Genomic DNA, 15,281 nt, shown 5'->3' with positions numbered 1-15,281 from the left:
GATACTCCGATTTCCATTAACATAAGTGCACTTCCAGTTATTGGTAGCATTACTTTCAAGAATGTGATGGGTGCAAATATTAATGTTGCTGGGAATTTTTCAAGAATATTTGAATCACCATTCTCAATAATCTGTCTTTCAAACGTGACTTTTTCTCTCAGTTATGTACTATCCACTTTGTGGTTTCATTCTAATGTAATTGGTTTCTTCAAGTAGGTGATTCTTGAGCCATGCCCCGATGCCCCGATCTCCAGAAACATAATATATCAAACATAGTATAAAAAACAGCATAATATATCACCAACATAAACATATAACGTATTAAACAAACATAATACAAACACATAAAAACATGATAAAAGTATTAAGCGAAGTTGGTAGTGCGACACGCTCACCCTCAACCGCACTTCGAAGTTCGGTTGAGGGTTGCCGAAGTTCGAGGTGCGGCAATGCATAATCAGCGTCTTAACGCCGGTGCATCTTTAACCTCAGTTGCAATGCCAGTAAGGACGTATAGGCATATTATATACTAACCTCAATGCCTTTCGAATGCACAAATCTCTTTTACGGCCTTTCTCCTCCAAGAATCACACCACACACAACACAGCTATCGCCAAAGTTGATCAAAATCACTACCAATGTATCATCACTTTCAGAAGGTAAGCTTAAATAAGTGAAACAAAAAAAAAGTGAAGAAAATGCCACAAAAGTAAAAAAAGTGATGGAATAGAAAAAGGGGTGCAAGTAGGATTTATAAAAATAAGGGGGGTTTGGGATTATTAAACGTTGGAGCATCGTTAAATCATCATTAAACTTAATTAAAATTTAATAAATGAAGGACAAAATTGTAAAATAGGAGTTGAAGGATGATGTGATGTACATGGAGCAACACTCTTGTTTATATTGTGTATCAAATATTTGAGAAAGTTTTTATCAGGCCTTTCAACTAAAAAATCTAGTTATTTTTTTTATTGAAATTATTTTTGAAGTGATTTTCATTCACTTTCTTTCTCATGTTTTAAGTTTTGAAGTTAGAAGAATCCTTTGGAGACCTTTCTTTTTAAATTATCATATGGAAACCAAAACATTTCGTGAAAATTCACTCGTTGACTTCCACTTCAACAATACAGTGAAAACAGACCAAGAGTTAAACTCCCAACTTCAGAGGGGAGCTTATACAATCTGATTTTTGCATCTTAATTATCTTGAGCACTCTCCTGTCTGAATCTTAATTGTTTTTCTCAAGCAATAAAGTATGATGGTGATGATACGTATATATTATATCTTAAAATGTTAAATATAAAAACAAGTATGCTCAATACTCACTTCATAAGCTGGGTGTGGCCATTTGGGTACATCAGCTTCTGCTATATATTAGTTTCGGACTTTAATTTGCTTCACTATAACCTCCGCTTTACTTCTAGCATTCTTGGTAAACACGGCACTGGAAGCAACCACTTATGTTGTGTTTATTTGTTCGAGATGGGAAGTGAGGCATTTATTTTATTTCCCAAATTGGCTTTTGGATTATTACTCGTAGGAAATGGTAAAAATGGTTATATCAGTTCCTACTGCTTGCTTAATTGTGATTGATTTGATGTCATATCAGCTTACCAATATGATAAGATAAGAGGGAGTGTTTCCTTTTTCTGCACTATAGTGTGCATACGTTATCGGCACACACCCAATTCAGATCTCACTTCTCATTCAATTTTCCCTGCACCTCCAAGCAAAAGCTCATTCACCACCCAAATCCACTTCTCAGTCACCTTTATCTCTCTTGATATACCCCCTTAATCTTCCTAACAGATGAACAAAAGATATCCCTCAAACAATACAACCATAAATTATTTTACAACTACACCTTCTATCTAACTGTCATTCACTTGACCTCTATATAAGCACTCTCCCGCTTTCTTCCTTCCACACATCAAAACATTCTTTGCCTGCCATTACAACTTCAGCAGCAAAGCAATCACATCCTTCAATTTCCAACATGAAGATAAAGCAAACGCTCTTATTCTCAATCCTTCTAATTGCCCCCATTTTCTCAATAACCGCTTTAGCTCAGTCACCAGCTGCAGCCCCTAAATCTCCAGCAAAACCTGTTCCAGCTGCACAGGCTCCGGCACCCGCAAAGCCATTAGTCCCAGCATTGCCCCAGTCGCCCTCTTCAGGTGCGGACTCTTCTGGCAGCCAAGACATCGTGAAGATCCTGAGAAAGGCCAAGTCATTCAACACACTAATCCGGTTGCTGAAAACCACCCAAATCATCAACCAAGTGAACGCACAGCTTGTCACCTCAAAGAACGGAGGCTTAACCATCCTTGCACCAGATGATGGTGCCTTCTCAGAACTCAAAGCAGGGTACTTCAATTCCCTGGGAGACAGACAACAGAAAGCATTGATACAGTATCATGTCCTCCCCGTTTATGTGTCAAGCTCAAACTTTGACGCTCTGAGCAACCCCGTGCTGACACTGGCCAGTGACAGTCCCACAGGGTATCAGCTGAACGTGACAGCATATGGTAACAGTGTGAACATTTCAACCGGGGAGGTGAATGCCACTCTCACAGGTATTGTGTACACAGATAAGACTCTTGCAATCTATCATGTGGACAAGGTGCTCATTCCTTTGGACTTCTCTAAGCCTAAGACTATAGCTCCATCACCAGCTGTGGCCAAGGCACCTAAAGCTGATAAGGACAACTCTTCAGCGGAAGATGATGACCAGGCTCAAGCAGCCAAGGACAGCTCTGATGCGATCATTCATGGGACAACCTTGGTGTCCTTTGGAGTTGCTCTACTTGCAGCAGCTGCTACAATGTCGTGATGAAGAACACCCATTTCCATGTTTCTTCTATGTTTTTTGTCTAACACAAAAGAGTATATTTCAAAGAGAATTGCCACCAACATTCACTTTAAACAATCCATTGGTATAAATTGAAATTTATTAAAGCTATAAATCGAAAGTCACAATTTCGCAATTTTTCTCTCCAAATAAACCCCTTTCCCAATTAAGAGGCCCATTGCAAAATTAATTTTCAAAGTATACCACCTTAGTCTTTATGACAAGAACTTGGCTCTCGCAAACAAACTTGCACATGCCTTTCTTTGCGCCGGAGGTATTTTTCGCTGCTCCCCGGGACCCACTCTCCGGGAACGAGGCAAGGTTTTGTGTTACTTTGTTGCTGGTGAGCTCGTAGAGGAGAATTGTTGTTGGTTGAAATTTGGCTCTTTAGTGATCGAATTTCAACCTCCATTTTGCATTTTTTGGGATGTTTTCCCACCGAAAATTGTTGTCCGGTAACAATGTGGAGCAGTGATTGAGCGGGGCTGAAAAAGCTTGAATTTGGTTACCGAAAATTCTCAACTGGATTTTGTTATTCTTTTTTATTTTCTAATTTTCAAAAAAGAGGTGAAGAAAAAAATTAGAAAAAAAAATATAATTATCATTGTTTTTTTAATTAAAATTGGCAAATGAGTATTTATTTAATAAAAGTGGTTTATTTAAAAATAAGTTAGTGTTAGAAAATTAAAAACACTATTTTAAATTGGAAACGTAAATCAGTTGAAATTGTTTTACTATTTTAAATATATTTAGAAGTAATTTTATAAAATTGAATTAAGTTTAAAGTTTATAAAACTATAAGAAAGATGGTAAACCTTTTGTTAGTGAGTCGAAAGTCAACCAAATGAATACTCATATGAAATATACGCACGACTCCTGCTATGATTAAGAAAATTTTAGCGTATTGAAATACCATAGAAATAGAAAGGAAAGTAGTGAGCATGAAAAGGAATATAGAAAAGAGAAAGGAAACGAGTAGAAGAAATTGCCTTCTTGATCGGTATTGTTGAATTTAAAACAAAAACACTGAGGATTATAACGCGGTTTTAACGTAATATTTGGTGCATCTTGGGAAGTCTTATCACGCGGTTATAATATACATCGCAAATGAAGCTTGTTACAATAAATGGATCTTTGCACCATATATACAACTCTCGCATATCCTTTTTTCGGTCATTGGAGTATATCACTTCTGCTATTCCTTTTTTCCTTTATATATTCAAACCCTTCACAAACTCAACTTTTACGAAAGTTGGTCCTTCACACCACACCAAATCAAGTCATATTTTTCAATGGGGGCTGCTCTTGCAACTGCTAAAATATTTGGGAGACAAGCATGTCATTTCGGTGACAAGCACAGATTGGAATCCCAAAAAAAGGAACTCAGCGAGAGCAATATGTCGATTGTACATTTTGATTCTTTCTTACATCAAAAGGCAATAATTTGCAATTGTACAGAGGTCTCCGGATTGGTAAACATGGCTCTGGAAGAGGCAATGGAGGCCCTAGAAAATCCAAACATTGACATGGTTGGGGTGTATGGATCAAGCACTTTGCGTACAAACAACTTGATTGAGAAAATGTCCAGAAGAGTGAAGAGAGATAACTTGTTTGATGTAACTGTGATCGCAAGTGTCACAAAAAAGCCAGACCTGAAGAAGATTCAAGGAGAGCTTGGTAAGATGTTAGGTTTGCAATTTGGTGAGGAGACTGTGGTTGGAAGAGCTAAACTTCTGTGTGATAGGATAAGGAAAGAGAAGAGGATCCTCATCATTTTAAATGATCTATATGCTGGACTTAACTTGGATAGGGTAGGAATCCCTTTTGGAGTTCACCATAAAGGTTGCAAAATAGTCTTGTTATCGGGCTCTGCTGATGTGTTGATCAACCAAATCAAACACTGCAACTAATTATTTCTTGTGAGTCTTACTCTAAGGATAACTTAGCTTGTTTGTACAAAGATTCCTAGATAATAAAGATTAGTAAAGAAATTTAAGATAACAAATAGAAAACAATGCCTCGTTCAAGCCCCAATCCCCAGATCTTCCTCAAAACAATAACATCGTTTTCTACCCTGTACTATTTAACTGAAAGTATAATAATCCTGTCTTTTATGTTCCCTTGAAGCTCAGAAACCATTTGTGTCCAGGAAAAGTGAAGATGGAAGAAAGTATGTAATCCATAATAGAATGTTGTGGCTAATGAGCCTGGCTTTGATCTGATTTCTTACTTTTTCAACCTGGATTTTGATGATTGATTGAAACAAACGATAGTTAAAGGCTTTCAAAGTTACTGCAGCTTGCTTAATTGTGACTGATTTGATATAACATCTGTTTACCTGAATGATAACAGAGGGTACTTAATTTTCCTGCGCAAGTCTTCATCTTTCATCAGCTCACAACCAACTGAGATCTCACTTTAAATTCAGTTTTCCCTCCATTTCCAAGGGAAAGGCCAAGCAATACAGTAGCCAAATCACTTCTCAATCAACTTTATCTGCCTTGATATACCACCTTAATTTCCTAACAGATGGAGAAAAGATATCAACCATAAAATAATTTACACCCACAAATTGTCTTTCACTTGGCATCTATATAAACACCCTCCTCCATTTCACCCTTCGCACATCAAAACATTCTTTGCAATAAAAATTCCCAATTCATCTGCAATTTAGCAGCAAATCAATCTACACCCTACACCCTACAATTACCAACAAAAGATGAAGCAAACACTCTTCTTCTCACTCCTACTACTTTCCCCCTTTTTCTCTATCACCAATTTAGCTCAGTCACCAGCTGCAGCCCCTAAAGCCCCAGCGAAACCTGCAACTTCAAAACCTGCGCCTGCTACACCAGCTCCCGCCCCTGCAAAGCCGTTAGTCCCGGCATTACCCCAGTCACCCTCTTCAGGTGCTGACTCTTCTGGCAGCCAAGACATCGTGAAGATCCTGAGGAAGGCCAAGTCATTCAACACACTAATCCGGTTGCTGAAAACCACCCAAATCATCAACCAAGTGAACGCACAGCTTGTCACCTCAAAGAATGGAGGCTTAACCATCCTTGCACCAGATGATGGTGCCTTCTCAGAACTCAAAGCAGGGTACTTCAACTCCCTGGGAGACAGACAACAGAAAGCATTGATACAGTATCATGTCCTTCCCGTTTATGTGTCAAGCTCAAACTTTGACGCTCTGAGTAATCCTGTGTTGACACTGGCCAGTGACAGTCCCACAGGGTATCAGCTGAACGTGACAGCATACGGTAACAGTGTGAACATTTCAACTGGGGAGGTGAATGCCACTCTCACAGGCATTGTGTACGCAGATAAGACTCTTGCAATCTATCATGTGGACAAGGTTCTCATTCCGCTGGACTTCTCTAAGCCTAAGTCTATAGCTCCAGCTCCAGCTGTGGCCAAGGCACCTAAAGCTGATAAGGAAAACTCTTCAGCAGAAGATGATGACCAAGCTCAAGCAACCAAGGACAGCTCTGGAGCCATCATTCATGGTACAACCATGGTGTCCCTTGGGGTTGCTCTGCTCGCAGCAACTGCTACAATCTCGTTTTAATGTCAATATTATTTCCTTCATTGTTTTGTAAGGATAAAAGGAAAATCTGGCATCAAAATATATATATATATATATATATATATATATATATATATATATATATATATATAAAATGATATTTTACGTATACAAATCTTTTATATTCATTTGAAGCTATTTTTTATTTATTTTTCATTTTGTAAATATTCAAGAATTTATTTATTTTTATATCTATCTTATGATTATATTATCTTTATAAATGTGAATCACCTTGTTATATATATATATATATATATATATATATATATATATATATATATATATATTAAGCGTAAATAATTTTATTTTAGATAATTATGAGTGTTTTCAAATGCTGTTTTTATAAATATTTAAAAAGAATAAATAAATAAATAAATGTAAAATAAGTTTATAAAAACTAATTTTTTAATTATTTGAAATAATTTATCGCAAATATTATTTTGAACTTATACAATAATTGATTTTAGTTATGAAAGGCTATTTTATTTTATTTACTTCCTTTTCTTTTTAAATATGGAAAGATAAATTTGTTTAAACAAGTTCAAATTTGTCTTTTGATTGATTTTGCATAATTATTTTATTAATAAATTCACTTTACGGTTTTAGTTTCTTTTATATATTTTAATTTGTTTAAAATTTTATTTTTTAATTCTAATATGTAGAATTATATCTGTTTTAAAATATAATTTAAATTGTTTATATCATTTAACACATCTAAACTTAAATGTCATTTTAAAATATTACTTAATAAGCCAAAAAAGTTAAAAGTATTTATTTTTTTCTTAAGAATTTTATATTGACATACCAAGATAATGTTAACCATTTCGAAACCTCCTTAAAATCAATTCAATAATGTATAGTGTATTAATTTATATATGTAAATTAATGAATGAAATCTTTTAATATTTACTCAAGGAATACTATCACCATTCAGATTATTAATATCATATTCATAATAATTTTACGACCCGTAAGTATTTATATTACCATTATAAGAGATTTGTTTCTCATTATCATAATTTGTGTTAGGATAACAAGTTTTAAATTATAATCAATAACTCTATCAAATAACCATTATATATCACAATAAAGAAAAAAATTACTTTGCTATAAATACAAAGTTGTCTACATAATAATTAGATAATATTGAACATAGAGGTAATCTCAACCGTATTTTTGGGGATAAAAAATATTAGATTTTATAATAATTAAATTATAAATTATTATATAAATTAAAAATTATTTATATATAAAGTAGTTTTTGTTTTTAGTATATGAAATGGAGTGTTCACTTTTAACATATTTTTTCATTTTTTCAACTCTTTTTCTTGTTGATTATGCTCTACAATCGATGGAGTGTATTTATTAAAAATAATCTAAAGCTTAAGTTAGTATAATATTCGAATGGTTAAGCAATGTTATAATAAAATGTGTCATAAAAGTTCTAATAACTATATATTCGCTTTCTATTTATAAGCTTCTGCAATACGATGGTCACTGATTGATTTCATACTAACTGGACAATCCGTTTAATGTGACTTGATCTATCTAGACGTGCCAGTACAAAGTTTAGTGTGACTTGATTTATCTGTACAGGTACACATACAATACATTTTTAATTATTAATAAAAAATATAATTAATTTATAAATTAAAGTCTAAAGTAATCTACCATGTGAATACCAGCCATTTTTCCTGTGAATACCGGCCATTTTTCCTTGTTATATTTAGTTAAAAGCAAAATAATCTGTTTTTTATCAACTCATGTGTACTTAAAGCTCAGAAACCAGTGCTCTGTTGATGAATTTTTAAGAAGGAAGAACGTATAAAAACCTAATGCAAAGTTCATGTTAATGAACCTGGCTTCGATCTGGTTTTTGTCTCGCTGACTGCAAAGATAAATTGACTTGAGTTATGTTTAATTGTTCCGACAGGGAGAAGCGAGGCGTTTGTCAGATATTCCAACCTGGCTTTTTGATGATTAATTGAAACAAATATAGAAAAAAGAGGCTTTAACAGTTACTACTGCTAGCTTGCTTAATTGTGATTGATTTAATTTCACATCTGCTTACCCGAATGATAATAGAGGATGCTTCCTTTTTCTGCACTAGTTTGCATCTTCTATATCATCCACAACCAAGTGAGATCTCACTTCTCATTCAATTTTCCCTGCATTTCAAGCAAAAGCCAATGTCATAAGCAGCTAAATCCATTCTCAATCAACTTTATCTGCCTTGATATTCCACCTTATTATTCATAGCAGATGCTGAACAGATATCCCCACAAAAACAACCGTAAGTTATTTTACAACTCAACATTGTACCTAATTTTCATTCACTTTCCATCTATATAATCACCCTCCCCCGTTCTACCTTCCACAAATCAAACCATTCTTTGCAATAGCACCATCCAATTCATTTGCAATTTAGCACCAAAGAAATCACAGCCCTCAATTCCCAACATGAAGATAAAACAAACTCTCTTATTCTCAATTCTTCTAATTGCCCCAATTTTCTCAATCACCACATTAGCTCAGTCACCAGCGCCAGCCCCTAAGGCTCCCGCAAAACCTGCTCCCGCTGCACCGGCTCCGGCACCGGCAAAGCCATTAGTTCCGGCATTACCCCAGTCACCCTCTTCAGGTGATACTTCTGGCAGCCAAGACATCGTGAAGATCCTGAGGAAGGCCAAGTCATTCAACACTCTAATCCGATTGCTGAAAACCACCCAAATCATCAACCAAGTGAACGCACAGCTTGTCACCTCAAAGAATGGAGGCTTAACCATCCTTGCACCAGATGATGGTGCCTTCTCAGAACTCAAAGCAGGGTACTTCAATTCCCTGGGAGACAGACAACAGAAAGCATTGATACAGTATCATGTCCTCCCCGTTTATGTGTCAAGCTCAAACTTTGACGCTCTGAGCAACCCTGTGCTGACACTGGCCAGTGACAGTCCCACAGGGTATCAGCTGAACGTGACAGCATACGGTAACAGTGTGAACATTTCAACTGGGGAGGTGAATGCCACTCTCACAGGCATTGTGTACGCAGATAAGACTCTTGCAATCTATCATGTGGACAAGGTGCTCATTCCGCTGGACTTCTCTAAGCCTAAGTCTATAGCTCCAGCTCCAGCTGTGGCCAAGGCACCTAAAGCTGATAAGGAAAACTCTTCAGCAGAAGATGATGACCAAGCTCAAGCAACCAAGGACAGCTCTGGAGCCACCAGTTTTGTAAGCACTCGTGGAACAACCTTGGTGTCCTTTGGGATTGGTCTGCTTGCAGCAGCAGCTACAATGTCGTGTTGAAGAACATCAATTTCTCCAAGTTTCTAATGTGTTTTCAGGACAAACAGGCAACTTCTGTGGACTTGTGTTTATGTTGTATTGACTTGTTTATTGCTTAGGAGAAGCGTTGTTTGTGAGTTATGGGAACTCTTGTTCTGTTTTTGTTTTGTGATCAAGCGAAAAATATATGTAATTCGTTTTATTATCAAAGAAGAAAGGAATATCTGTTTGTTTTTTATTTGGTTATGTGCACCGCTGGAAAATCTTCTTCCTCTCTGTCGTCAATGAGTAGCACAACAAATTTTTTATTATTATAAAAATATATAATTTGTAAGTACATTAGAATAAGGTTTAATTCATTCTCAGATCGTTCGTGGAGATTTGCATTAATTAGGTAATCCTATTTTAAAAGTGTTCAATTTAATTTCTATTCATGTAAAATTGAGTGAATAATGTCCTTATCGTTAATTGATGTCGATGAGTTAGATTTTATGTCTTGTGACATAAGGTAGCATTTACTAATCATGTGACATAGTAACAATTCATTATGTAGAATTATTTTATTTTAAGTTTAAAATAAATTATATTTAATAAATATAGTCCTCTTAAATGAAGAGATTTCAAAGCTCATAAATGTCTTAACCATTCTAAATCCAACCATAAACAAATTCTCTGTATTTCACAATCTCATCAGATAGAGAAAAGAAAACCTAAAAATGGTTGAGTAGCCCTCTTCCGCCGACGCCCTCGCGCCCTTGTCCTCTTCCGTCGCGCCGTTGCCCCACACACCACCTCCCACCTCTCCTCCACCTCTAGAATCGCCTTCCTCTTCCTCACCCTCTCCCCTCTCTGGGAAACCTTCTTCTCACCCTCCCACACCCACCTCTTCAACATCTGCATCCATGCCTACCCCCAATCCAACCGCCTAGTGCACCTCCCATGCCTTACAGTCTTACAATGTTTTTCTGCTTATGGCTTTGGCTTCTGGGTTTATGAACTTTTAGTGTGTTTTTATTGATGAGAAAGAAGTGGAAAAAAGGAGCCAATTTTTCTTCTGTGATAATTTATCTCTCACTAGTGAATTGGTTGATTTATCTTTGCACTGGATTATTCAATTCCTTTGGTGATTTTGGCGTCTGGACATCGCTGTTGTGGTCACCAATTCTTCAAGTACGCCACATGTTTGTAAATTTGTCTCAATGGTACTATCCTCTCTCTACTACCACCCTATTCCTTACACTGTAATAACCTAATACCACACAACACCTTTCTCATTCTCTTTCTCTATCTCTTCCACCTTCAAATTCTCCTTCACTCTTTCATCTTCCACTTCCGCCACTCACCACCCTCTCCCCATCCCAACTCCTCGACCTCCTCCGCCAACACAGTGCAATGTTTCTATGCTGGTTTTGAGTCAACTCAGAAGACTCTACTTCAGGTGTTGCCCACAGTGCTTCACCGCTAACAATTTGGCGATTCCACCAAAAAATCACCGATAGATGACGCCAAAATCGTAAAACCAAACTTCATCCACAACTAATTTCTTACTATAACCCTATTTTCTCCCAATTTCGAACCAGAACGAATCCACGAAACACCCTATTTTCCCCAATTTTCTCGCACACTCAAAATTTTACCCCAAAATACCAAACTTAATCCTAATATGTTTTAATTTCATTACCTCAGCATGCCACAACGCACAAAATTTAACGACGTCAAATTTTATATAAATAGAGACTCAATTGAACACTTTCAAAATAGGAGGACCTAATTAACGTAAATCTGCACAAATAGAGACCTCCAAATCTATTAAACCTTAAAATAATGATAAGAGGAAACATTTTTATATTTATATTTGATATATATTATAAATATAAAATAATTATAAAGAAATAAATTTTTACATTTTTTAAGAAAAAATAAAAAATAAAAAAAAGATGGTGTTAAATAAATATAAAAATTTTATATATATCACAGTGTTATTTTTCAAAATTCTGTTTTATAAATTTTGACAAACAGAAAAGGTGTTATACAATGACCTTTTTACATTGTATATCCACAGAAATTAATTACTTCAGTTATACTAGATTTCTAGTCATAAATATGAGAAAAGTAATATATAAATACTTCAAATGTCATATTTTGAAACGTCGTCTTCCCAGTATTTTGTGAGGAGAAAATATCGCTGATTGAATTTAATTTAAGTTGTCTTAGTTGATTTGAGATCACAAATTATGGTCATTGTAGTGAAAAAAGAGTATTTTTTTAATCATCTATGAAAGATTTGTGGACCTGTATAAAAACTGAAGTTAAAAGTAGTTTCATAAAATTATTGTCGTGGGCACCAAAGAATACCAAGCATTTCAAAATGTTTTTATCAATTAATAGTATTGGAACAATTAAGAATTATAATATTTTTTAAGCATAACTTGTCTTTTATATTTAAAATTTGTTACTTTTTTTCTTTCTTCTTTACTTATCTATTAGTTGAATTGTCATTTTTAGGAATGTAAAAGGTGTGAAAAAGGTAAGGTTTTCACTTACACTGAGCTACTTTATGTTACATAATAATATTAAAAGTATATAAATAATAATTACAGCTTATCAGAATTAAAATTGTGCCTATTCAGATTTCTATAAGGTTCGAGGCCTAGTATCCAGTGTTTAAGAAAAAAAAAACAACTTTATATATTAATAATCAATAAATACGGACAACGTCGAATTAAAAATAGGTTTTAGTAATTAATTGAAGGTGCCCTTATACACATCCTCAACAAATTCATTTCACTACAAGTGTTTAGATTAAAAATTTGAGATATTAATTATATTTATATAATTTCATAGTAAAAAAATATGGCACAGGAGATAATTGATGAGAAACATATAGAAATTTTATATCTCGGAAACTACTAGAACTGTTATTTTCTAAAATAAGTCGCTTTTGTTGACTTTTAATTTGTGTTAAGTTTTGGGATATAATAAAATGGAGAGACATATGTATTTGATACATGTATTTAATGACAAATATTAATAAATAACTTTATATTAAAGTAATTTAAACTAAACATAATTTTAATATTTAATCTCTATAAAAATTTATGAAGTTCATTCCTCACTATTAACAAGATACATTAAATTTCCTTTTTAGCGATCACAAAATAGTATAAATTTCATTTTCTACCGGTCAAAATATGTTAACTTTTAAAAAAAAAAAATACTCATATTTATACACTCATTTAACATATTATTATATGCTTTCAATTATAAAAAAAAAGAGAGTCAAATTAATGAAAATGTCTAAAGGATACATTGTTTTTTTATTGCATATTTTAATATAAAAAAATATTTTGACACAATTTTTTTTATAATATTTTTATTTTCTCATTGATTAATTATTTATTTATTATTATACTGATAAAATAATAACAAAATATTGTAAAAAAGTTTGTATTAACATATTATTATCATACTTTTATTTATAGTTAGACAAATAATATGATATAATTTTATTTTCTTAAGAAAATATTTTAACATAATTTTTAATAATATTTTAATACATGTATCATTTTTTTACTGATTTATTATTTATTTATTATTGTAATAACATATTTTAAATTCAATGAAAAACTAACACATATACTAAGTAAAAATAATGTAAAAAAAAATGTTAATACATGATTACTCTATCCTTAATGAATAAACACTTAACTTTGTTATAAAAAGGACAAAAAAAACTTAAAAAGTGGTGGATGTAAGACATGGAGGAGGGTAGACAGTATACCATGTTTTATGAGCTGTGATAGAATAGGAGGTGCATGGTTAAGTCTTGATGACTCCACCCTCACCTGAATCTCCCTGAGACAACGCCACTTTAGATTGCTACCATATTAGGTTTTTGTTCCTCCTACTTGATGGAACTTCTTAACCAATATCTACACATTGTCCCCATGCATCCAATGATGTGATCATCACACTCTGATGCACCACCTTTCCCTCACAACCAACCAGATTTCTTCTGTATATCTTTCCAGCTAAACATTCAACCAAACAATCATTCATCATTCCACCATTATCACACTCTGATGCACCACCTTTCCTCCAAAATAAAAACCCAACCTCTTCTCCCATTCTCTCACACCCCAATAACTCCAAAGCTTTATATACTACTCTAAAAAACAAAACTCTATCATTCACCCAAAGAGAAACAGACAACCTACAAATGAGGATCATGCAAGAATCTCAATCTTTCATTATACCAACCACAATTCTACTTCTAGCACTGTTTTACACCACTTCAGCCCAACTCTCACCAATTCAACCCCCTTCAACACCATCACCACCGTTACCCCAGCCCTCGCCGCCCTCTCCGGCAACAGCACCGGCACCGGGATTCAACACTGTCCCTCTTGTCCCGGTGACCCCAAGTGGGGCCCCTACACCCACGATCATCCCCAAAGGCCCCACCATTGACATAGTCCAAATCCTAAGAAAAGCCAAAAGGTTCTCCGTTCTCACTCGCCTCTTGAAAACCACCCAACTCATCAACCAACTCAACTCACAGCTCGTAACTTCAAGCTCGGGAGGGTTAACCCTCTTTGCACCGGAAGACAGTGCCTTCTCCAAACTCAAAGCAGGCTTCCTCAACTCTCTTACCGACAGACAGAAGGTGGAGCTTTTGCAGTTCCACACTCTCTCTTCCTTCATTGCCATCTCAAACTTCGATACTCTTACCAACCCGGTTCAAACTCAAGCCGGTGACGACCCCCAGAGGCTGCAACTCAACGTCACCACTTTTGGAGGTAGCCAGGTCAGCATGGCCACCGGCGCCGTCAACGCCTCCGTCACCGGAACCGTTTACTCCGACAACAAGTTGGCGATATACCAGGTGGACAAGGTGCTTCTCCCTCTCGATCTCGTGCTACCCAGCAAGGCGCCAGCTCCAGCGCCGTCGTTGGCGAAAAAAGGGTTGCCGAAGGCTGATAAAGGAAATTCCACAGCGGCGGATGATAGTAGCACCGCCAGCGATGATGGCAGCGACGGGAAGGCTTTGCCCGCGGGTGTTTCCGCTGGTTGTTCGATGAAATGGGTGAATAAGGTTGTTGTTGTTGGAGTGGTGGGTTTGGTGAGTGGAGTTATGATCTGAGGTAAGTGTGGATGGAATGATATGAGGGATTGGAACTTTTTGTTGTGCATTTGTGAGTGATATGTATGCTTTGGTGCTTGGGGTTCTGGTTTATGGGTATAGTGTAGGGTGAAAATGTATGCATGCATGCATGCCATGATGGGTTTTTCTTACTTCTTTTGTTTTTGTAAGTTGTTTCTTACTTCTGGTAATTGATCCATTTCTGGCTTTGCATAAAATGAGATGATTTCGAGGGATGTGAAGACAAATTGTGTTATTGTTAGTTATGCTTTGTTTAAGTTGGGGGAGATGGAGGATGCGATAGAGATGTCCGAAGACATTATCACAGTATTTTCTTCATTTTATTCTTAATCGAATTGACAGTGCAATGCCATAAGATGTTCAATGATTCAAATCACAGATATTCCTATTTC

General features: G+C 35.3%; 4 pseudogenes; all 4 read left to right on the top strand.

The window, feature by feature from the left end:
- The first annotated feature begins 1,212 nt into the window (after positions 1-1,212).
- LOC148205619 (fasciclin-like arabinogalactan protein 11 pseudogene) lies at positions 1,213-3,301 on the top strand (annotated as a pseudogene).
- Positions 3,302-5,495: 2,194 nt separating this feature from the next.
- On the top strand, positions 5,496-6,459 carry LOC148205618 (fasciclin-like arabinogalactan protein 11 pseudogene; annotated as a pseudogene).
- Positions 6,460-8,809: 2,350 nt separating this feature from the next.
- Positions 8,810-9,961, top strand: LOC148205617 (fasciclin-like arabinogalactan protein 11 pseudogene; annotated as a pseudogene).
- Positions 9,962-13,813: 3,852 nt separating this feature from the next.
- On the top strand, positions 13,814-15,281 carry LOC148205616 (fasciclin-like arabinogalactan protein 11 pseudogene; annotated as a pseudogene).

The sequence above is a fragment of the Vigna umbellata genome, chromosome 1 (assembly GCF_029865625.1).
Source record: "Vigna umbellata cultivar VRB3 chromosome 1, Vumbellata_1.0, whole genome shotgun sequence".
NCBI classification, from domain to species: Eukaryota; Viridiplantae; Streptophyta; class Magnoliopsida; order Fabales; family Fabaceae; genus Vigna; species Vigna umbellata.
Note: the sequence above shows the minus strand (reverse complement) of the source record. Positions and strands in the feature narration are given on the sequence as shown.